The 25,980-nt window shown below is 48.1% G+C and overlaps 1 long non-coding RNA gene across 1 annotated transcript in view; it reads left to right on the forward strand.

Annotated features, from left to right (window-relative positions):
• LOC141039283 (uncharacterized) overlaps window positions 1–25,980 on the forward strand; it is a 224,757-nt gene that overhangs the window by 35,427 nt on the left and 163,350 nt on the right. The gene's annotated exons all lie outside the window — the stretch shown is intronic.

Here is a 25,980-nt window from a genome sequence, read left to right on the forward strand (position 1 = left end):
GGCTGATATCACGAGGCTCTACGAAATGTTGGCTCCCCCATTCCTTACAGAATCCACCACCCCAATCATCCATGTCACCCAAGAAACGCTTTGTCTTCCGTCTTCCACATGTCACCACCTTCATTTCCAAATCAGGGTATAGTGGGGGTCCAGGGTATTCCGGCCATTTAGATTGGTCTAGCTAGGGATGAAACCTCGCATCCCATTTATTTTTGACCGCATTGATCGAATACTCCTCCAATCTTACATTGTTGGTCATGTTTACACTCACATTTCTAGTGCAAGATGCAGCCATCATGTGAGAGCACGGGAGATGATACAATGTAGGCCTCTCGCATGAACATGCGCCCATCTTAAGATAAACCTTGAAGGAGCCACCTCCATATGGCACGCCGTCACGCGACATTCCACCGAACTCATCAACTTGGTAAATCAATTCTATGTTATCAAAGGACTAGATTTTGTGTGAATCCGCCTTCCTTGCTTGGTATTCCATCCAATCGTCGACCTTTGGTGGATACTTGTACATCTTTTTGGCCTTGTTTTTCCCAGACATAAGTTGGATGTTTCTTCACTATACTTTTGAAAATAGACATTCAACTTCTGGAATGTATACTCTACTATTGCTGTCACCGGCAATGCACGGACACCCTTTAGCACCATGTTGAAACATTCAACCATTTTGTTTGTCATGTCACCGTACCTCACTCCATCGTTGTCAAAAGTCCGTGCCCACTTTCCTTTATCGGCAAGATTCCTATTTAGGAAATCTTTGGCACCATTGTTTGCTTTGGCATACACTTTGTCCCACAATTTCTCAAAATGTCTAGTGGTGAATGCGATACAACAATCATGAAGAAGGTCAGACAATTCCTTGTCTCCACATGCTCGGTAAAAGTTGGAAACAAAATGCCTCATGCACCACCTATGGTGCACGCGAGGATGTCCTGGAATGTCAATCTCCACTGCATTGAGTATCCCTGGGTGGTGGTCTGAGATGATGCAAACCTCTCTTTCAGGTCCAATTGCCTTGGTCCTCACTAGACTAAGAAACCACTCCCAGTTGTCATTGTTCCCCGCCGACACCAAAGCAAACGCCAATGGAACCAATTTGTCACCACCATCATTAGCCACGGCGATCAACAATGTGCCCTTGAACTGGCCGGTCAAAAATGTGCCATCCACGGACATAACTAGCCTACAATGCTTGAGGGCCCTAATGCATGGCTCAAAAGTCCAGAATGCACGTCCAAATATATGAACATTTGCATCGTTTTATATCCTTGTTCTCACGCCATCTGGCTCCACCATATAGTACATGCCAGGATTTTCTACCACCATCGCTTTCAGCACCATCGCGAGATGATTGTATGATTCTTCCCAACCACCATACAATATCTCAAAGGCAGCTTGCCTGGCCTTCCATGCCTTCCCATACTTCACCTCGTACCCAAAAACCTCCTTCACCATCTCCATCAAAGCCCGAATGGGATATGTCGGGAGTATCTTTATGGAGGCTGAAAATCGATATGCAATGAATTTGGAGGTCAATTGACGGTGATCATCCTTTACATTAGCATCATCAATATCCTTGCCACTACATCGATGGTGAAACACGGAACTTGTAATCTTCCATTGTGGCCCGCCTTTGACACATCTTGCACGGATAACCCAAGGGCAATGATTCTTGTGTTCCTCACATTTGACCACATAACGCACTTTCGAGTTTGACTTCTCCACAATGAATGGTCGATGGAACTTAACCGCGTAGTCCTTGGACCATATTTGAAGTTCTGTCAAGCTTTCAAAGATTGTTCCTTCACTAACACCATACACACTGCTTTGGTATCTCGCTTTGAAGTTAACCTTGGTGCAAGAATTTTACTTGTGCCACCATCAACAATCGCCTTATCGGCTAGGCTTAGATCACGAAACAATGATGTCTTGTGACTATGGCCTATTACCTTCTTGAAAGCATTGGCTTCTTTAGCCGTCAAACCATCCTCATCTATTTCTTCATCCGGGCCTTCATCCTCCGAGTCCCACGCATAGGACCTATTGTATGGAATCTCATGGTCCATGTCCTCTTCCATGCAATTTGCCTCAACATCACCAACATAATGGTCATGAAGATAAGCCTCCGATTCGTCACCCTCAAACTCACCACCATCCATGTGCAAGTCTTCATTATCAACTTGGTCATTCCCGTCGGGGCTCAAACATTGGGTCATTGGAGGTTGGCTCATTGTTGTGTCATGCACATCCGGAGTGACATGTGTTGAATCTCGAACCGGGCTTCTAACATCTTATGAAGATGCACACTGATTCAAATCAATGTGCAGCTGAGCACAAACAACCTTTGTGGAAAATAACTCAAATGATTTATCTTGTGAGGCCAACACACTCTCTTTATATGCTTCCCAATGAAACTCGGAGTCAAGAGGCATTATCTTCCAACGAATATGTTGCACATACCCAACATTATACCTTCCGATTAAGTCTACTCATCGCTTTCTTCTATCCAATTCAACCTTCTTCGAATCTCAACCAAAACCTCCTCAAGGCTAGGACTTGTGGGAAAGACCATCACTACCGGCTTCTTCTTCGGGTCACCATACTCCGCGTCTCCCTTCTCAAAGGAGACAAAGTCCACATGATGCACATTGATGATCCTCGCCATCTAGAATCATAAACACCAAAATGCATCAACAAAAATAGCAAAATTGGATGACCTAGGCTTTCCCCAAATCCCCACAATGTGGAGATTTCAACCAACAAAAAGAGGAGGAATGATGGAGAATACCTTGAGGGGTCGAAGGGAAGGATAAATCACCAATTTGGAGCTCCGATCCACGAAATTTTGTTGGCATTAGGTAGGGGCTTGAGTGGGGCGGCCTGGGTGGAGAAGGGGAAAAGTGAGGGTTTGTGGAGGGCAAAATAGGGGAGACTCTGTTTTGTTCACGCAACAGGCATGGCGCCCTACGTACGGGCGTCATGACCATCAGAACGGTGCCCTGGCCTGGGGCGCCATGGTGGCATACCCTGCCAATGTGGCAAGTCAGCGCTGACCAGTATGGCGCCCTTCACCGAGGCGTTATGATATCTAGCATGGCGCCCCGGGTGCGGGCGTCATGCGTGTAGGGCCATTTTATAAAATATTTTCAAAAGAGGGCCATTTTGTGCTGAACTTTGGCCAAAGGGCCAGTTTTGTGATTTTTCACCGCAGGACCTTGTCGAACGCTACGTCGGATGCCAGCTCTTCGCCAACCAAAGCCACATGCCCCCAACTGCCTTACAAACTGTGCCCATTACTTGGCCTTTTGCGGTCTGGGGACTGGATACCCTTAAAGGGGGAAGCCATAAGAAAAAATATCTGCTGGTCATGGTGGATAAATTCACTAAGTGGATAGAGGCTAAACCGGTCAAAACGGCTGAGTCCGGCCCGGTGATAGAATTCATATCCGGTGTTGTGCACCGTTATGGTGTCCCACACAGCATCATCACCGACAACGGCTCTAATTTCACAGCCGACGAGGTAAAAACCTGGTGTACTAATCTTGGCATTAAACTCGATTACGCCTCCGTCTACCACCCGCAAACCAACGGTCAAGTCGAACGAGCCAATGGTCTCATTATGAGCGGCATCAAGCCCAGACTAGTGCGGTCTTTGTAAGAATATGACAAGCACTGTGTTGAGGAGCTCGACTCCGTACTCTGGGGGCTGCAGACCACGCCCAACCGTACTACCGGATACACACCTTTCTTCATGGTGTACGGCGCGGAGGCTGTATTGCCCTGCGATATTATCCACGACTCACCTCGAGTGCGTATGTACGAAGAGAGAAGACGAGCTTGATGGGCAGGACAACCTAGATGCCCTGGAGGAGGAGCGCGATGTCGCAAAAGCCCGTGCAGCATTTTAGCAACAGCAAGCTTGAAGATATCAAAGCAGAGAAGTACGGGCCAAGACTTACAACATTGGCGAACAAGTTCTACGTCTGCCGGAGAAGAAAAAGGACAAACTCAAGCCCAAATGGGAGGGTCCCTTCATAATTGACGAAGTTCTCACCGAAGGGGCGTACAGTCTTCGTGATGCATCAGACAATCGCCTCGAGCCGAACCCCTGGAATGCGGCCAGACTCCAAAGATTCTATGCCTAGCGCCGAACGCCTTGTTCATCTCCTTCTCCCCTGTAGTTTCCATTATTTTTTCTCTCTTTTCCGATTACTTTTTTCTTTCTCGCTTTAAAGCTTCAGTACGGCTAGACCGCACACCCTTGACACATACATCTTTAAATATGTATGTCCATTATACCTGGGGGCTTCTTGTACAGAAGCTTTTTATTATTATTCCTCGAGCATCAAGCTCTTCACATATGAGTTTTTCCATATGTACCTTTTCTTCGCCATTATATGCATTGATATGACTTCAGTTTTGGCCAAGATGGGTTGCCTGGCTCCTGTGCTTATGCCCAACGTTCCCTTTAGTTCGGCTAGGGCATAAAGGGAGCACCTCTGCGATTGTTACTATCGGGTCATTCGGATGTGTACCTCAGACTGGGTGAAGCTGAAAGCTAGCGTTCTTAAGGGAATATTCGGTCGGTGAATTAAAGACGTTTTTGCATTTACTCCCTTGCGAACCCCCAGAAGTTACATACACTGTGATTTTTCCATCACAATTTGGACATGTACATTAATACATGCACACCGAGGGAAAGGAACCCTTAACGGAACTATTCTCTTTGGAAGATGTTTCTTACGATCTCAATGTAATATAACATAACTAGCAGGATACAACTTGTCTGTTCAAGCAACTATGACCCCTACGCCTAGTTTTCCAGGCATACCCCGGTCTATTCGACCGCGAGGGTATTCGGAAATACTCTGCACCCTCGGGTCCAGAGGTTGAAGCGAAAAGGTCTGCCATGACAAATGCTATACAATTCAGCTAAAATTACACATGGTGAGGAACGTACATAGTCACTTGGATTCAAACACTTCCTCCTCTATACCGTCCAACAGGCGGTCTAACTTACAATCCTATTGGGAATACTTGGCGGCCACCTCTACTTGGTCATATACTAAACTAACGGGAATTTCTTCCCCATTTGACCCTAGCGGGCCGACCCGGGCCATGTGATTGGGATCCAGCTTGGTATATCGCGTTTTCACCATGGCCCAGGCCTCTCGCGCACCCTCTCAGCAGGCCGATATCTTCCATAGTCGGATACGCTGCCGCGCTCCCTTGAACAGCTCTACAAGCTCCTCCATACTCCCTGGAGGGGAGGCGGATGGCCATAGGACCTTGGCAACACTCCGCATTGCCAGTCGAGCCTGCTCGTGCACTTGCGACAGCCTTTGCAGCAGATCACTTGATGATCCGGACACCTCCTCGTCGGGACGGCCCGTCAATATACCTACAATCATAATTATATCAATTCAATTCATCTCCGCACATCTTTCAATTCTTCGCCCAATGCGGTGTTGGAATCCTGTAGCTTGTTTTTCTCGTCCCTTTTCACCTCTTTTTCCCCTTCTTGGGCGATCTTAAACTTCTCTTCAAGTTGATCAGGCGATCCTATTATGCAATCAACAACTATACTGGTACAGTTGGTATACAATTATCGTTCCTCGATGGAGGGGAATGTTACCAGAAGACGCCTTCTCGAAGTTTTCTAGTTCAGTGGTAGCAGCATTTAGCTGCGCCCGACACTGCTCCAGCTCTTGGGCTAGCAGGGCATTCTTCTCGGTAAGGACCTGGTTGTACAACGATCCTTAAATCAGTTGTACCAACTGCATTCAGTCCCGGGGGCTACGGGCATATGGTTATCCTCTTTTGGACAAAAAATACTTACCTGCACATCTGTCAAATATTGCTACGTGGCTTCTCTAAGTCCATCTCGAGCAGCCCGGATGTATGCGTCACTTGAGCTGAAGGCACTGAATGCCTCTTCCGAGAACTTGGGATCTCAGAAGACAGCCCTGCAGGGCCGATGGTTCATAGCGCTCTCTACTTCCGAGTTGGTTACGGACAAGTCTTCATAGTGACCATCAGATATAATGTGACACCCAAAAATTTTATTTGGCTTTTTCAAACTTTTATTTGATTTAAGGGATGTTATTTAAAATTTTCTGAAGAACTCTCCCTCTCAAAATATTTTTCTTTTATGACAAGTGTTTTGTTTTGCATTCACCCAAGACTTGATTTTGGTCTTGGAGGTTTTTCGTTCTTATGTGGACTCAAAACCAAATGCTTTTCACTTGGGATATTTCTTTTGAAAAATCTTTTAAATAGCCCTATGGCATTAGGAGTGGTGTTCTCCCCTTTTCAAAATCTCCTCTTTCCATGACATGAGTGGAAATCCCCTCCCAAAAGCCATTCCCCATCTTTGAGTCAAGTTATACTTCAAATCCAGCAAGTTGAACCTCTCCATGTATTTGTTTCCATTTAATTCTTATCAAAAATAATTTATGCCTTCTATTTTGATCCTTGGAGGTTTTCAAAGGAACTACCATGTCTACTTTGAGTTTTGCCTCCAAACCTTTTTCCCTGGCTAGTCCTTAGAGCCCTCAACCAAGATCCATGAAGATCCACTGGTCTCCAGTTCAAATTTTTCAAATTGTGCTTGCTGCAAGTTTGGACCATATTTGCCAAATTTGACGAAATTCATTTGAATTCTCCTCCTAAAAATCTGAGAAAATTCAGGCAGCCTCTGGGTGCATTGAGAGGTCACCTCACCAAGTCCCAGCCCTAGAAAAAATTTTCTTCATGCCAAATCATTTCGTCGAGCACTTGGAGGGCACTGTTTCTGTCACGTTCAGAAAGTTCAGTTAACAGTTTCAGGAACTGCTGTCGTTTTCTTCAGAGCCGGATGTCGATCTCGCCAGTACCGCGGTGGCGCCTGCTCCCTGTCCCCTCCCTCTTATCCCTGCGCCGCATGATCGCCTGGAGGTTTGCGGGCGTCGGCGACGAGCAGGAGGAGGTGCGCCACCCCGTGAGCGACGGCAGCAGCGGCTTTGCGGCTGCCAGAGAGAGGCGCAGCGTGGACGGCGCCGTCCAGCGCCGCCCAAGCCACCGGAGGCCGCCGCGTGGCCACCCACTCGCCCGTGCACGCTGCCATCCGTCGTCGTGAACTGCTAGGCGCGGAGTGTGCTCTCTGCCGCCGCCATGCCCGTACGGCCGCCCCGTCGAGGATCGGCGCATTACGCCTAGCTCGACCAAGGTTTAGCAGTGGAATGGGACCAGTGATTCTCCCTGATGGTGCCTAGCCTCCTAAACCCCCTGCCCAACCTCTGCCTCGCCGTAATCGCTCGCCGGAGATATCCCGTTCACGGCCACCCCCTCGGATCGCCTATAAATAGAGGCCCCGAGCTCGAACTCGAACCCACACCACCTCTGCACTCCACCAATACCACGCCAAGCCACTGGATGAGCCCCGAGAGAGCCTTCTTCCCCAACTCCGGCCGCCTCGACCCGCCACGGGACCCAGCTCGATTCGCTCCCGTGCGTGCACCCCTACCCCTCAGCTCTTGCCAGTAGCTTCCTAATGCATCCACTCTGCTGACCCGCGCCTCAATTTGGAGTTTGCAGCAACCACCGGAGTACTCCACCATCGCCCGAACCACCGTCCGCCGGAGAAAGTGTCGCCGTCGACGTGGTGCTCTCCGTCGGCCAAGTCCACGACCCACTGACGCGGAAGAACACACTGAACCTCTTGGTACCCTCCGATCTCTCTATCTCGCCGCGGTTCAACGCCGGCGACCACCGCAGCCTTCGGGCGCCGGCGAGCTCCGTTGGCCGTTTTTAAACCTGACGTGTGGACCCCCCCCCCCCCCCCGTCAGCCTGTCTTCTATTTCCCTCGAACCATTTTCTGATGGCGCCTTCGGGCAGAATGCGTTTTCTCTTTGGGCTGGCGCATTTCTTTCCGAACCGTTTTCTGTTTTCTCAGTTAAGTCCCTGGATACTTTCTGTTTCATCACAGATTAGTCCCTGGACTAAAACCCTTATATCTTTTTAATAAAAGATGATTTTTGATTGATTCTTTTTCTGTCAGTCTTATATTTTTGTCTAGTTTTTTATAGTATTTATTTGGAAAAAATTTGGAACAAGTTTTATGCACGGGATGATTTTCACGTTAGTGTACGTTTTCGCTATACCGTAGGTTCCGGAGGAGGTGACGGAGCCGCGAACTTCGCCGAGCTAGACTCCGACTTCTCCGAACCAGGCAAGAATGTTTGAACCTTCGATATGATAGGTGTTTTGCATGTTTGCTTGAATGGTTTGTGCATGGCATATGAGCATTGGTGAGTATCTCGTTGCATGTAAGGCAACTATCCGTGTGTTCCGAAGTTACTGTGATCTCTGATGAGAGATGGCCTAGTCATGTGGTGACATGAAAGGCAGTAAGGTGGTATTGTTGTAGCATGCCAGCCTTATGACATCCGATAAACTCCGACGTTAACGTGGACTGAGTCACGTTATCGTTCTTCCCCTTCCGTGCTGCCACATGTTTTCTGCAAAGAATACGGTTTAGTAAGTTGTTAACCTCTTTCCGTGTACACACCAAATAGAGGGGCCGGGATGAGGGTTCCATGGCCCTGGATTAAAGCCAGTCATCCGGTCAGGGGGCATGGGTGTTTCCGGTTGGGACCGAGAGGGGGGCACCCCTTAGAGCGCGCGTATATAAATTTGATCCCATGCTACGCGAGGTTGTAGCCTCCCCGTCTCAAGGTTTTTCTTGAACGTTGCCGAGGGTGATTCCTGGCATCGGAATGTTGAATGGGTGTGTACTGGTTAGACGTGTTTCTCCTAAAGCACCGTAAACGGAACTAGTCCCCGTGACTACTGAAATCCGTTGGCTGTGGTTAAAGTACAAACTCTGCAGAGTCAAATCCTTCCGAGTCATCGTATCCATGGTCCAGGACCATGGCCAGTATATCCATATCTATGTCAATCCTCGTGGTAAATCCCCGGTGAACAAGCTTGAGTGTTAAACTTGGTTGAACGTTATTCCTGTGGATGGACTAACCCTGTTGTTTATCTCATACCTGATTATTCCCTTGAAATGATTTAAATTCTTGAACTACTGAGATATTAAGTTATGAAATATAAGCCCTTTATGTGATGTCGCTCAGACGTCCGACTGTGGCACCCTTGTTATTTACTTTTGATATAAGCCCTTTATGTGATGTCGCTCAGATGTCCGACTGTGGCACCCTTGTTATTTACTTTTGATATAAGCCCTTTATGTGATGTCTTTCAGACATCCGACTGTGGCACCCTTGTTATTTACCTTTGATATAATCCCTTTATGTGATGTCGCTCAGACGTCCGACTGTGGCACCCTTGTTATTTACTTTTGATATAAGCCCTTTATGTGATGTCGCTCAGACGTCCGACTGTGGCACTCTTGTTATTTACTTTTGATATAAGCCCTTTATGTGATGTCGCTCAGATGTCCGACTGTGGCACGCACTGTCATTTATATTCTATTATAAGCCCTTTATGTGGTGTCGCCTTGACGCCCGACTGCGGCATTGTTATTCTTGTTGTATCCTTTCGAGGAGTCATTCAGACACTCGATTCACTACTAGAAAAAGGGCTATAGATGGGATTGACACTAATGGCAGACAAGCGGTGCGCCATTAGTATATACTGATGGCGCACCACCTTCTGATACGCCATTAGATTTGAAACTACTAATGGCGCACCAGGCGCAGGGTGCGCCATTAGTATCATTTTTTTTAACTAGTGCGCCTGTCCAAACATACTAATGGCGCATCCAGACACAGTGCGCCATTACTAGTTGTAACTAGTAATGGCGCACCTGGCCAAGGGTGCGCCATTAGTATCAATTTTTTTTAACTAGTGCGCCTGTCCAAACATACTAATGGCGCATCCAGACACAGTGCGCCATTACTAGTGGTAACTAGTAATGGCGCACCTGTCCCAGGGTGCGCCATTAGTATCATTTTTTTTAAACTAGTGCGCCTGTCCAAACATAGTAATGGCGCATCCAGACACAGTGCGCCATTACTAGTTGTAACTAGTAATGGCGCACCTGGCCCAGGGTGCGCCATTAGTATAAAAAGTTTTTTTTAACTAGTGCGCCTGTCCAAACATACTAATGGCGCACCACCAGAAGGTGCGCCATTAGTAACCTGGATTACTAATGGCGCATCTAGAGTTGGTGCGCCATTAGTAAGTGGGCAGCAACAAGATATTTTGGACAGCCTCTCCTACCCACACTCACTTTCTCCCCACTTCATTCTCTCCACCTCCTCCTTGTCTCGGGTGCCTCCTCTTTTTCACCTCATTTCCACCATAGATTCATTCAATTTAAGTGGTTAAATTACCTTGTTTTGATAGGTAAGTAAGGGGGGAAGCTATATTTATGTTGTTCTCCCTACAACAATGTGCACATGCACTTTTTATGGCCTAGCTAGATCTATGTATGTTCGTGGTGTTGCATATGTTTGTGGTGTTGCATATGTGTTTGTGTTTGGAGGTGTACCGGTATTTGAAATGCGATAGTTGCCAATATTTTGCCGGAATGTTGATTCATTTCCGTTTCGGCGAGAATTTTGGCATTAAGCATTCTTTTTGGTCCTATTTTTAGGGAAAGTCATGCCAAATTTTTTGTTGGTTCTAAAATATCGTTTTGCTCTACCCCGCAGGCGACCATGGTCCGCATGATGACCAAAGGCATCGTGAATAGGTTTTTGAGCTCCGCGAAGGCCGAGATGCTTCAAAAGAACGAGACGGAGATAAGATGTCCGTGTCGAAGATGCAAGCTGAAGAGCCTTATTGCGGACCCGGAATCCTGGCAGGTGCGGGACCACCTGCTCTTGCGTGGTTTCATGGATGGCTATCGGTGGCAAGGTGATGAAGATGACTACGAAGTCGTCCATGGGGGCCGGGCAAGAAATGAGGAAGGGCAGCAAGACAACCACCACGGCTCGGGCGGGCGAGAAGACGAAGAATCCCCAGGAGGTGATCACGACGGTGATGCTGTACACAGTCATCATGTAGAAGATGCAGGACATGATGATGAGGAAGATGCCGGAGCAGACGACGGGCATGATCATGAAGATGATGATGCCGGCGGAGCAGACGACGCTGGACCATCGATGGGCTGGGTGCAGGACCCTCATATTCAAGAGCTGCTTCTCAAGCAGACGTATAACGCAAAAGCTGCCGCCCGAGAGAAAGCCAAGATGGATCAACTTGAGTTAGACGCGGTTACTCCATTGTATGAAGGATGCAGGCCCGAGGATACCCGCCTGAAAGTAACGCTCATGGCTCTGGAGATGAAGGTAAAACACAAAATGACCGACGCATGCTTCGACGAGAACATGTCATTCTGGCACGAACGTCTTCCCAAGGGGAACAAGTGCCCGACCAGTTTGGAGGAGGCGAAGAAAATCGTGTGTCCTCTGGATTTACCGCACGTGAAATACCATGTGTGCATGAACAATTGCATCATTTATCGGGACGAGCACGCGGAGTCTACCATATGTCTGGTGTGCGGCGTCACTCGATACAAGAAGAGGAAGAAAGCTCCTCGAAAAGTGGTGTGGTACTTTCCGATCACTCCTCGTCTGCAGCGGTATTTCGCGGACCCTAAGGTAGCAAAGCTCCTGCGTTGGCACGCGGATAGGGATGAGAAGAAGCGAGAAGATGACGCAAATGATCCAGAGATAGATAAAAAAGACAAGATGCTGAGTCACCCTAAGGATGCGAGCCAGTGGCAAGCGTTGAACTTCGAAGACCTAGAATTTGGGAACGATCCAAGGAACATCGTGCTGGGCGCGAGCACCGATGGAGTCAATCCGTTTGGCAGCCAGAGAAGCACACATAGCACCTGGCCTGTGTTTGTGTGGATGTACAACCTTCCCCCCTGGTTGTGCATGAAGAGGAAGTACATTCACATGAGTATGCTAATTGAAGGACCGAAACAACCAGGGAACGACATCAATCTGTATCTGGGGCTGCTGAAAGAGGAGCTTGACACGCTGTGGAAAACGCCAGCCAATACGTGGGACGCCGCAGAGAAAGAATATTTCCCTATGAGAGCCGCGCTGCTCACGACGGTGCACGACTATCTCGGTTACGGATATCTCGCGGGGCAGGTGGTCCACGGATTTTCTGGATACGTCAGGTGCATGGATGACACAACGTATCGCCAGCTAGATAGAGATCCCGGGTCTTCGAAAACCGTGTTCATGGGACATCGAAGGTGGCTTCGCGACGATGACCCATGGAGAAAACGCAAGGATCTATTCGATGGTGAAACCGAATCCCGAGGACGACCGCGTACGAGGAGCGGCGAGGAAATAGACGAGCTGTAGAAAAATTGGAAAGACTGCCCACTGCCGGGAAAGAAGCAAAAGGCGCCAGAGCCGGGAAAGAAGCGAAAGGCGCCAGAGCCGCTGCTGAAGGTATGGAAAACGAGGTCTGTTTTCTGGGACTTGCCGTACTGGAAGATCCACCGTGTGCCTCACAGCCTTGACGTCATGCATATCACGAAGAACGTGTGTGAGAGTCTGCTTGGTACCCTGCTCAACATGCCAGAGAGGACCAAAGATGGGCCGAAAGCAAGGGCAGACTTGAAATCAATGGGCATCAGGCAGGAGCTTCACGCTATATATGATGATGATGATGATGAGGCGAAGCAGGACACGGAAAGTCGTCGCAAAGGCAAAAAGGCCAAGAAGACCGGAAATGACTACCCTCCCGCGTGCTTCACTCTAAGTCAGGCGGAGATCGAGCAGTTTTTCACCTGCCTCGTAGGAGTAAAACTTCCTTACGGTTACGCGGGGAAGATAAGCAGATACCTAGACCTAGCAAAGCTGAAGTTCAGCGGGATGAAGTCTCACGACTGTCACGTGCTGATGACGCAGATACTTCCAGTTGCAATCCGTGGGATCATGGACGCGCACGTCCGTGAAACGCTATTTGGCCTATGCAACTTTTTCGACGTCATCTCTCGGAAGTCTGTTGGCGTGAGGCAACTCAGAAGGCTACAGGAAGAGATCGTGGTGATACTATGCGAGCTTGAGATGTACTTCCCGCCCGCATTCTTCGACGTTATGGTGCATCTGCTGGTCCATATCATGGACGATATGATCCAACTCGGGCCGACGTTCCTGCACAGCATGATGCCGTTCGAAAGGATGAATGGTGTCATCAAAGGATACGTTCGCAACATGTCACGTCCAGAGGGAATCATAGCTAGGGGCTTTCTGACCGAAGAGTGCATCTCCTACTGCACGAATTATCTAGGCATCGAGAACCCCGTTGGTCTGCCCGTCAACAGGCACCGCGGCAGGCTCGCTGGATGGGGTCACCGTGAGGGTCGCCGCGAAATGCATGTCGACTTCGAGGGTCGACTCGCCGACTTTGAAAGAGCAAACCTAGTCGCGCTACAACACATAGACGTGGTCGATCGTTGGGTGGTAGAGCACAAAACCTTTATTAAGAAGACGTACAATGACCGAGGCCAACAGAGGACGGACGGAGATATACTCAAAGAGCACAACTCATGTTTCACGCGTTGGTTCAAGCAGAAGCTTCTGTCGTACCCTTTACATGAGGATTCTTCCTCGGAAGAACAACTCATATTCGCCTTGTCACAGGGCGCCGAGCACAACCTGATGACCTATGAGGCGTACGATATCAACGGCTACACATTCTACACCGAGGCCAAGGACATGAAGAGCGATGGTTATCAGAACTCCGGGGTAACGATGGAATCCTACACCGGTAACGACAAGGACAAATACTACGGAAGGATCGAGGAGATCTGGGAGCTGAGCTACGCTGGAGAGAAGGTCCCGATGTTCCGTGTCAGATGGGCCAAGAGCGTCCTAAAAGAAGACCGGTATTTCACCACCATGGTTATACCCGAAGCCAAATCCAAGACCGCAGGCGCAAACGTCACCGCGAAAAATGAGCCATGGGTACTGGCTTCCCAAGTGGACCAATGCTTCTTCATTACCGACCCGTCAAAGCCCAGTCGTGTTGTCGTGAGGAGAGTCAAAAGGAAGATCATCGGAATGGATGGAGTAGCCAATGAGCAAGACTTCGACAAGTACGGCGACCCGAGAATCGAACATGACGACGATGATGAAGTAGCAGCATACACCACAAGAAGAAGCAGGACCACCCTACCTAAAGGACGTCCGTTCCACAGAAGAACTCCATTTGCGAAAAAGAAGGGCAAGAAGATTGTGAACAGATAGCTAGCTAAGATCGATTGTATTTAAATCGTAGCCTTCATTTCTCGATTGTATTTCATGGGCACTTTTTGAACTATCATGAATATTTTTAAATTTCATGGACACTCGATCTTGATCCCCCTCCATCTCGATCGCTAGCTATCCCACCTCGCCAGATCCGGTCCCCCTCGCTGCCGAGCACCCCCCGGTCCACCAGCCCCCCGCACCCCGCGCACCCTCCCCTGCTCCACCGGCATTACTGTTTGATGATATTTTAAAAAAAATTATTACTGTCTTATAAAAAAATATTACCGTTATGATTTAAACAAGTTTGAACATATTTAAACACAAATAAATATCAAACAGCATTTTAAATGCATAAAAAAAATTGTGGAGCCTGGGAATCGAACCCAGGACCTCCTGGTGTGAGAACTGGCTGCTGACTAGTCGAGCTAGTAGAGGGAACTTGGTGTGGATCAGGTAAGGTGGAAGATAACCTGTTGGCTCGAGCAGAAATCAAAAAAAATACTAATGGCGCACCAGGGTGAGGTGCGCCATTAGTATGGATGTACCTGTTGGATAACCTATCCCCTCTCTCCCTCGCCCTCGCCCTCGATCCCCTTCCCCTCTCCTCTCCCGACGCCGCTGCCCCGCCGCCTCGACGCCGCCCCGTCGTCCTCGTCTCCGCCCCGACGCCCCGACGCCGCGACGCCGCTGCCCTGCCGCCTCGACGCCGCCCCGTCGTCCTCGTCTCCGCCCCGACGCCCCGACGCCGCGACGCCGCCCTCTCCTCTCCCGACGCCGCCGCCCCGCCGCCCCGTCGTCCTCGTCTCCTCCCGGACCTCGTCGCACCACCACCAACATCCACAGCGTCGACGTCTTCGTCCCCGACGATGCCCCCGTCTTCTACGCCCGCAGGTAACCCATCCAAATCACCCCCGCCTCCATTTCCCACCTCTCCCTCTCTGCTCCTAATACAACAATCTGTCCCTATGCGAGCAACCATGATTGATGAGGGGGGGATTAGTACATTAGAAAATCAAGAGGCCAGGGGTGATCCTCCTTTTTTTTTAAAGAAAATCAAGAGGCCCACGAGAAAATCACAAGGAGAAGCTAGTTGGTTCCCAACACGACCTCGGAACACAAGATTGACTTTGCGGTCGTAAACGTAAACAGGTCAAAAATCATGGTCATGTTGTAACAATGCATATATGTAGCTCAGAGAAAGGGGGAACATCAAATCATCCATTGTAGGAAGAGGAGCCATCGCCATGATAGTTATTTGTTTCTCTATCTAGCACAAATTGTTTATCACCAGATAGTTTAGGCATTTCTATAGATTAATGAAAGAATGCAAAAGGATGAGACATATATAGGCTTCAGATATCTAATTCGTGACTCCCAGAAAAGTAGAGCAAAAATTTGGTGTGGCGAATGGTTAAATGCCTGTTAACCACCAAACTAAACTACTAGTGTGGCAACTAGAAATTAAAAGATGCAAAAAAATCGCTGGTGCGCTTTGCCTGAATTTAGCCATGGCAACTACTACAGAATTTTGCCATGGCAACTACTACAGAATTTTGCCATGGCAATTACTCCAGAATTTGGCCATGTCAAAAACTCGTAGAGATTCTATCCATGGCAACTACAAATAGCAAAGTCTGCCATGGCAACTTTCATAAAAACATTCAGTTTGCCATGGTACTTGAAATAAGTTTGACATGTTGTGGAAATTTCAGACTTTGCCATGTTTTACATTTGCCGTGTTTTTAGCTAAGAGCAATCCTACATTTGCCATGTGACCATGGCAAAAGATTGTAGCTGTGTAAACAAAAAAAAAGTGTGATAGCTCAAAAAATGAGATCTGAACCTACTACACAAAAATTCAGTTATGTATCAAGGTGGCAAAATGTTTGTTTGTTCTGTAAAATAGCATGGCAAATTTTTATCTAAGAGTTTGTTCTATTTGTATTTATCTAAAGATTAGCATGGCAATTTTCTACATGGCACAATCTTTTAGCATGGTAAAATATAGGATGATAGCATCCTAATTTTTTCATATGGCAAATATGAAGAAAAGCATCAATTTATACCTGAGGAAAAAATCTGAAGCTAGTGACCTGTGCAAAAAACAGAAAATTAAAAAATCAACGGCTAATATTAACTCAGTAGTGTCTTAAAATTTCTCAATTTTGTTTGCCAAAAAATAACCTCTGGGTGTAATGAGCAGATAATGAAGAACATATTTGTGTTTCCAAGTAAATACAGTACCTCCTGCTGTAACTGCTGAGTTCTGAGACATCACTCTTTTCTTTTAATTTTCAGAACATTTACAGTCTTGCTCACTAGTCTGATTCTTCTTTATCAGTGGATGCAAAGTCAAAAACAAGAGCTTTTAGGACATCATGTTTTGAAACCAGTTAAATCATATAGTTTCTGTTATTTTTTCTCATGCTCCTGTTCTCTGAACATATTAACTGGAAGCATCACATAGTTTGTTAGCTTTTTACAGACAAGTGTGCTTTGATTTTTGTTTAAGATTGCAGCTATCTTCATGTTGTTTGTTCCATAAATATTCTTATATACCATCAAAATAACTTCTGTTAATTATGTTCAGTACTGATGAATTTTTCATTGACTATTTTGAACACTGTCATTCTCAAGTTAAGTTTGTACTCTGTAACCTCATAACCTCATAAAGAGCAATATATTTGTTTGGCTGTCTTCTGTTAACAATATTTACCCCTGTTCTTTCATGTGCAATTAGTTTCATTACACTGAAAATTAAGTTTCTGATTTATTTTGTTATACAAGTGTATTTAGTTACTTACTTACTCCTGGTAGCTAATAAGTGGTTACTCTTTGGACTTTGGTGGTGTATGTATAAAAAAACAGTAGCAAATAAAAAAAGCATTAGCAAATGAAAAAAACAGTAGCAAAAAATTAGGTATAAAAACAGTAGCAAATATAGATAGGGCAATTTTGTTTAGGAATAAAAAACAGTAGCTACAATTTGTAAAAAGCATGAGCAACTGAAAAATCATCCTGAAATATAGCTAGGACAAACTTCAGTCTTTTTTTTGTTTGTAACAGAAACTACAGTAGTAAATATTTCCTGAAGTAAATATTTTCAGTCATTACAAATATGATACTGCTTGGAGATGATACTGCTTGGAGATGATACTGCTTGGTGTATTTTCCATGTTGTGATGGAGGCCTTTTTTGCCTTGTCCACCCAAGAGGCCCTTGAGTTTGCCGGAATGTCGATTAACTTCCGTTCCGGCAAATTCGGGTACTCCATATGTCCTATTTTCAGCAAAGGTCATGCTGAAATTTTCCGTGAATTTTAGCATGACTTTGCTAAAAATAGGACATATGGGATACTTGTGACTAATGCATGGGCCGGGGTATCTTAGTAGGTAATTAAGTAGGATCAAGTGCCCCGGCGTACTTGTGACTAATGCATGGCTTTTAGGGTGCCTCGGTGTCGATAAAAACCGAAATGATGAAAGCTTAGGCTTTTAGGGTGCCTCGGCGTCGAAAAACCCTCAATGATAAAAGCTTAGCTTTTAGGATGCCTCGGTGTCGACAAACCCTAAATGATGAGACCATGATCTTGTTCCTTGACAATAACCAACTTTTTGACCAAACTTTGTTCCTATTTAGAGAAAAACATGGCCAACAACGATGAGGCCGGGGGTTCGGGCGTCGACAAGCCATTCTGGAAGCTGTCCCAGGAGATGGAGGAACAACCTCACTTGTATGAGGACGCCGCCTTCCCCACCGATCCTGAGACCACTGATGGTACCGCCGAGGATGACCCCACTGATGCCACCACTGATGGTGCCGCCGAGGATGCCACCACTGATGATGGCGGCGCACGCACAGATGGCAGCCAACCGAAGAGGCAACGGAAGGACCGGCGCCCGACCGTGCTCCGCACCCTCAAGGAGGAAGTTACTGAAGTGGACTCCGACGGGAATCCAACGGCGCCCGAACGAATAGTCAAGGGGTACTCGCTTCAGCTCGGGTGCATTCTCCGGAGCACCGTCTCGATCAACACCGAGAACCTGAGGCATCCTGACCGAGGGAATTTGCGCAACCTCCTCTTCACGAAGCTGCACGAACGATACAAGTTCCCCGCTGAATTTGAAAACACAAGCCTCAAAGGGAATAAAGTGAACAATGCTGCCCTCACGAAGATGAGCAAGGCCCTGTCTACTTGGAAAAGCAATGTGAAGAGAATGATCGAGAAAGGTGAGAGTTATGAGAAGATCAAGGAGAAAAATCCTTCGATCACCGAAGATGACTACAACGACTTCAAGATCAATTGCTCGAGCACCGCACACTCCGAATCAAGTAAGTGGGGGAAAGAAATGCGGGAGCTGAACTTAGGGGAACACACACTTGGTCCCGGCGGTTACAGAGTGGCGGAGCCTATATGGGACAAGGAGGAGGCGGACCGTGCCGAGTAAGGCCTACCGCCCCTCTTCGATAAATACGGTGACAAGCAGACCAGGAACTTTGTCAGGGCCCGGTTCAAGAAGGACCCGAAAACAAAGGAGCTTACCACGGATCCGAAGACCAGGGCGCTTGAGCTTGTTCTGGTAAGGAATACACCCCCTCGTAATTAGCTCCATATGGTTGCATTCTAATTAATGAAGCCAAATTTCTAAATGGTTCACATTCCTTCCGCAGGCGACTGAAAGCAGTAGCGCGGGGTCGACTAAGAACAACCCTTGGGACACCACTCTAAATAGGGCGTTGAATGTAATGAAGAACAAGGATAAGCTCAGTAAGCCGACGTCAGCTGGTCGTGTGGCCGGAAAAGGCTTGTCGACAAAATGGTCGTCATACTATGACACTGCTGGGCGAAAGGAGAAAAAGACCAGCTCAGAAAGCCAGGCGCGCGAGGTTCAAGAACTCAGGGCACAGGTGGCGCGGATTCCGGAGATTGTCCAAGAGCAAGTGCAACAACAACTCGGAGTGACGATCACTGCCATTGTGCCTACCTTGATCCAGGGGATTAGTGCGTGGATTGCGGGCGGCCAACAGGGGCCGCCCCCGATTCCTAGCTTCACGGCCAGCAACTCGCAGAACGCGATGGCGGGGCCATTGGTGTCTCCGGCGGGGCCGGCATTGGTGTCTCCGACGCCGGCACGGGAGCTTAATGCACCCGGGTGTACGCCGGCCGGCACCTCTGCAGCAAGCGGCCCCTCCGTCAACTGCACGCCCGCCGTTGGCGGTGCCTCGACATTAGCCGAGCTCGACGCCATCATCACGGTAACTAATTAAGCCTCTCTCAGCCGAGGACTTCATCTCCTTGCCTTTGACTGGGCATCCCTAACGCCCTACATGTTTTCGCAGGGCGCCGCCGACGTTCCGTGCACTCTCCTGCACTTCGTGAACAACGAGTTGGTCGATGTCGCCAAGGGAAAAATCGTTCAACCGGGAAACCCCTTGTTCCACGGTACCCAGATGCCACCCAACTTGTTTAGGGTTCAACTGGTTCGGGTGCTGCCAGGCTGCGACGAGGTGTTACCTCCGATTCGACCCATGGGGGCCGACGATGATGACGTGATGAACCTCAGCGCCTGCCTGAGCTGGCCCCTGCTTTGGCCGAAGAGCCAGATTCGTTTGAGGGCGGGGGACACCACCCCAAAGACAACACCGCCAGTCGTGCCGGCGCCAAGTCGGCCCCATGGCAAGACCGCCGCAACGGTACCGGACATCCCTATGCCACTGGATCCAAACATGCATATGTCACAGGATCAGAACGACGACGACGACGATACATTTGCCAACGTCGATCAGTACTTTGCCGATCATGGGGATGGTGGCGACTTCATGGGGCCTCCTTCTCAAGAACCCAACCCAACAAAAGACGTGTGCGATCTAGCTGGTACCGCGGAGAAGCCAAGTTGCAACAGGCGTCGTCTGCAGTTCAGCTCTCAGGAGACGCATCCAGCTGCCGACTTCACCGAGCCTCAGATAGGCGAGGTGCCAAATATGATCAGCCCCAACACACTCAAGAAGGCGGTCTGTGAGCAGAACTCGGTCCCATTACAGGAGATCAAGAAGAAGGCACGCAAAAGAAAGACTAACAAGGGTGCGGGCCAGCCGGCACCGAGTACGATCCGTGCTCAGGACGGGCCACCTTCAACTGCGGATATCTCGAGGAGGGTGCATGTGGCGGGTAGGCCGATGCTACCGAGAAATATGCTCGATGCTGCAACCGGTGCTATGCGGAGTCTGCATGACAGTGTTCTTTCTTTGGAGAAGCGGCGTCTCCGAGAGAAGGATGTGGCATACCCGGTTTTCGCGGCCAAGGTGCCAGAGGGCAAGGGCTTTGTGGATAACTCCATCGGGGGTACGATCGTCCTGCGGTTTGATGACATCCACGCTATGTTGAACCTTCATCCGCTGCACTACACCTTCGTTCGGCTATTTTCGCTGAGTATGGAGATGCGGATCATTCGCGACAAGACCCCGGACATCGTCATAGTCGACCCCTTCTACATGCGTGCCAAGATCTTGGGCAGCGCTGGGGACCGGCAAGTCGCGAGTTCTTACCTCGAAGGCGTCATTCTGGCAAACCAAGATAAGGAAAACTTCCTCGTGCCTTACTTTCCCGAGTAAGTCCTCCCCTCAACTGCCCCGTAACATATGAATTCTTAGATTTCGATCGTTTTTCTTTTAACATTCCGTGTTTTCTGCAGTGACACACATTGCACGCTCATCCTCCTAAGCCCCAAATATTCCATGGCCACGTATTTCGACCCGGACCGTCAGTCGAACGTAGACTACACAAATGTCAAGAAGGTTCTTGATGATGTTCTCCCCGGCTACGTCAAATCTGGAGGCACCTTCACCAGGCCTATTCGTAAGTACGGCAAGCATGTGTTCTCCCACAACACGATGTTCTGCTGCGTCAAGCAGCCGCCTAGCGGTCAGAAGGGTGCCTACTACGCCATCCATCACATGCGGGCGATCGTACGGGACCATCATCAACTACTGCTACCGAGTAGACTCAAAGATTGGGCCGCGAGCGTGTCGGCAATCCAGGACGCGGACATCAGACAAGAATTCTTTCGCATCCAGTCGGAGTTCGCGGAAATCATCCATCAGGATGTCCTTCGTACCTCGGGGCAGTTCTACCTCAGAAATCAACCTTCCAACAATGACATCGACACAATCCTACAAATGCAGGCTGACAACGCCCGTGGTTTCATGACTCCCACGATAGACGGCGGCTTCATCCACGCTCCGGTCCCTTGAGTCGAGTCGAAAGCAGTTATGCTGTGTCTAGTTCTGAAACATCGATTGGCTCATGTTGTAATTAAACTTTAATGAACTTGTAGTATGTCTCTTTGGTTTCGAGAGTCCTTCAACTTAGATGTAATCGATGCTATTAATTTCTTGCTTTTCTCTTCCGATCGTTCTGTTGCATACTTATATATTGCTTATGTATTGTCTGTGAATTGGTACTAACGTTTCGTTTGGCTACTGCATAGCGATGCCGTGGTATGTCGTGTACAAGGGTAAGGTTCCCGGAGTCTACGACGACTGGGAGGAGTGTCGGAGACAGGTTCACCGATTCAGCGGTAACAGTTACAAAGGGTACGCCACTAGGGCCGAGGCCGAATCTAGATACGCCCGCTATCTAGCGGGAGAGGGGAGGGAGCGTTGGAGGAACCGGATGAAGACGAGTTTCATCGTGATGATGCTCATCGTGATGACCGCAGCTCTCTTCTATGTGATGGTAGTTTAGATGATCAATATCGACTTGTAATGTGAAGACAAACTCGCGGTCTCGAGACTTGTAATATAATGATTCATACTTATACATTTTGTTCGGTCTTTTCAATTCGGAGACTAATATGATGAATTGTATTGGGAGACTAAAATGATGAATTGTATTCAGAGACTAATCTTCTATTGTATTCGATGAATCTGTTGTTGATGTGTGCTGTCTATATTTTGTCCAATTATACATTTTGTAACCTGTGCAAAAAACAGAAAATAAAAAAATAAAAAAACCTAATATTCATACTAATGGCGCTCACATCATAGTGCGCCATTAGTATGCCAAAGGATACTAATGGCGCATCACTAAACAGTGCGCCATTAGTATGCCGAAGTTACTAATGGCGCATCCTGCTGTAGTGCGCCATTAGTATGCCAAAGCAACTGGGTATACATGGCCCCCTGGGAGGCATACTAATGGCGCACTGTTGTATATACTAATGGCGCATCTGGGGTGCGCCATTAGTATACCAGATACTAATGGCGCACCAGTGGTGCGCCATTAGTAAAATATACTAATGCCGTGCTACTAATGGCGCACCACTAATGCGCCATTAATGGCCAGATTAGGTGCGCCATTAGTAGGCCTTTTTCTACTAGTGATTGGCCCTCAGTATTACTTTGGGATTTCGGGAGGACTACCGCCCGACTTCCCTTTTATTTCCCATGCATTATTATCTCATTGTCTGATGCGCTTGTTAATCTGTTCATATGCATCATGTTTACATTTGTTATATCTTATGTCCGAACTGTCTTGCGAGTACTTTCATAGTACTCACCTGGCTTGTTGATTTGGCCAGATGTTGACGAAGGCGATCTCATGGATGAAGAGTTTGATAGTGAGTCCGACACCTAGAGGAATCCCAGTCAGTCCCGTGCGATCCTGGATATTGGTCACTTGTATTATATACGCTTCCGCCACCCACAATAAGTCTCCTCGAGCCTCACTCCGACGCTCGAAGAGCTGTTAGATTCAGGAGTCATGTCACCCACTTCACTGTGATATTTCCACCACCGCTTTTATCGTGAGTCGGTAGTTGTGCCACCCTATTCGCTGTTATGTTTTATCGGCGTGCTTGTAATAAATTGTTGAGAAGTCTCCGCTCAACCTTGTATTATATTTAGTACTCCTGGTTTTCTCTTCTGTGATCAAGATATTGTCTACCAGTGAGAAAGATTCTTCTCTGCTGGTCCGTAAAAGGGATCGTTTTCTCAATAAATATTTTTAGTGGAAAACCGGTCGTGACAAGCTTGGTATCAGAGCCAGGCTGACTGTAGGAAGCCACTAGGTGCGATCGCTAATCGGTTATTAGCGTCTTTAGTGCTTTTTCAGCATTTTGCAAATGTAGCTATTTTCTGTTGGTCATCATAAATTTATGACATGACTACTCAGAATTTTTGCCTACTTTTGTAGATGGCTGGCAACGACTGCGAGACTCGGGTGTTCACTAATGTGCCCGAGGGGTTTGTCAAACTCCTCGTCTCCATCACCAAGCTCGCGATCGGGCCAGCGGCTCGTCCGGAGTTCACGCTTTACCAGCACAAGCTCAGCGACGATGTGTCTATGCACCAGGCCGTGGTGCAATTCAAGGGAGGATGTTCTGCATCTCGCCACTTCCGTTTTGTGGGAAGGGCCATGCCTACGGAGAGGCATGCCATGCAGATGGCTGCCCGTGAGGCGATAGCTCACCTTCGGGACATTCTTCCTTCGATGAAGACTCGTCGCTACCGCTACCTCCCATGCCATGTGCCATATACTTGTCACTATGCATTCGCCTACCATAGGGGAGAGCGAGATGAAGCTATCGAGATGCTCGTTGAATATCTCAAAGCTCTAGAGGAATCTTTCGACAACCTCGTGGACGATCTTGTGGCTGCCCGCATGGACTTAGTTCGGGGCGGTCCTGCCAGCAGGAAGGAGCTTCTCCACATGGCACCGCCACTGACTTTCGTCTCGTCCTCAGCATCTTATTCACCGGCCATTTTGGCCACTACTCGCCGTCTGCCTACCACTGAGGAGTTCGACCGAGTCATCTCTCCTACTCTTGTCAGAGCTGCACCGCCTGCCGCACCTGCACTGCCGCCTGTCGCACCCGCGCCATCACCTCAGCGATGTGCTACACGCTTGGAGCCTACTAGGGAGGAGGTGGAGGTTGAGTCTCCTGCACCGCTGGGTCTTACCCTCGGCAAGGGGAAGGACATCTTCACCATCTCCGACTGAGTGCGCCTAGTCACCGCGCGTTGTGCCTGCATGTATGATATGTTTTATATTTGTGTGCGCGTCATGTAGGGCCCCGGAGGAGTATGCTAGCCTAAATAACATGTCAGGAGTGTGTACGCACATCCTGAGTGATGTATCGTATGTTTGCATATCGCGTGTAAGATATGTGCTAAGCAGTCCTTCTCCATGCGAAATCGTTTATGTTTTCTTGAAAAATCTTGAGGTCTTTTAAATTTTTGCCTTTGCAAGATTTTCCTTGTGCCACACAGTTTTTCTCATAAATTCTGCAAAATGATACCCCCAGACTGGAAAATGTCTCGTCCGTGGACTCGTTCCATGCCAAATCCCCCAGAAGAAGTTTGTGGAACACAGACAAGCAACAACTTCACTCAGGGACAGTCTAGTCAACAGGACAGCGAAGCAGCCTTATCTCAAGTATGCCGCCTTTTCGAACAAAGCCAACAGCAACACCAAGAAATGATGAATCACGTCATCAATATGGGAAATCACCGTGAGCCATACCAACCGCACTCCAAGTTGTCTGAACTGCAGAAGACACGCCCTTCAACGTTTGCTCACACCGATAGGCCGCTTGAAGCCGATGATTGGCTTCGTGACATCGAAAGAAAGTTGATTATTGCTCAATGTTCTTACCATGAGAAGGTGCTTTATGAACCTCACTACCTCACTGGAGCAGCTGCAGCATGGTGGGAAAACTTCCTACACATGCATCCCAGTGAACACAACATCACCTGGGAAGAGTTTAAGGAAGGCTTTCGTGGGGCACACATCCCCAGGAGCATCATAAAAATCAAGAAAAGAGAATTTGATGACCTCAAGCAAAGAGGCATGTCAGTGACAGAATACAACGGTCAGTTTACCCAGCTATCTCGTTATGCCTACGATGAGCATATGACTGAGAACAAAAGGATGGAAAAGTTTTTGGACGGCCTGGCGCCAGCATTAAGATGCCAACTGGTCGTACACACTTTCCCAGATTTTAAAACTCTGGTTGACAAAGCCATTACCTTGGAGAATGAGCGCCGCAGTCTGGAAGATAATCGTAAGCGAAAGAGGGACAAGACGACTCTTGCTCGCAACAACCGAAGCAAGACTGATGTTCAGAGGATTGAAGCAAGAAAATCCACGACTACTGATCTAAGACCAACTAGACAGTTTCATTCTAGGGACAAGGACTTCACATACCGTCCAGGGGTCACTTGCTATGCTTGTGGTGAAGAAGGGCACTATGCCAAACAGTGCCAAAAACCAACGAACTCGGCCCCCAAGCCGAACAATGGTGGGAACAATCCAGCCCCCAAGCGCAACAATTTCAATCCCAACAACAATCACAGAAGGGTCACCTGAACCATGTGACCAGGGAAGAAGCCCAGAATGCCCCAGACATCGTACTCGGTTTGTTCCCTGTCAACACAGTACCTGCCACGGTTTTGTTTGATTCTGGAGCTTCTCACTCGTTCGTTTCGAAGAGTTTTGTTTTACAACATGGTTTTCCGATACTTCCCTTGGGAAAATCTATGATCATCAAGTCCCCCGGGAATAAGCAGATCACTCAGAGTTACTGCCAAGGAGTGATTATTGAATTCGAAGGACTAAAGTTTCAGGCTAATCTCATCGTGTTGGAAAATAAAGGACTGGATGTCATCCTAGGGATGGACTGGTTGACCACCAACTAAGGATTTATTGACTGTTTCAATCGGACCATGATTCTC

The sequence above is a fragment of the Aegilops tauschii genome, chromosome 1 (genome assembly GCF_002575655.3).
Source record: "Aegilops tauschii subsp. strangulata cultivar AL8/78 chromosome 1, Aet v6.0, whole genome shotgun sequence".
In the NCBI taxonomy this organism is placed as follows: Eukaryota; Viridiplantae; Streptophyta; class Magnoliopsida; order Poales; family Poaceae; genus Aegilops; species Aegilops tauschii.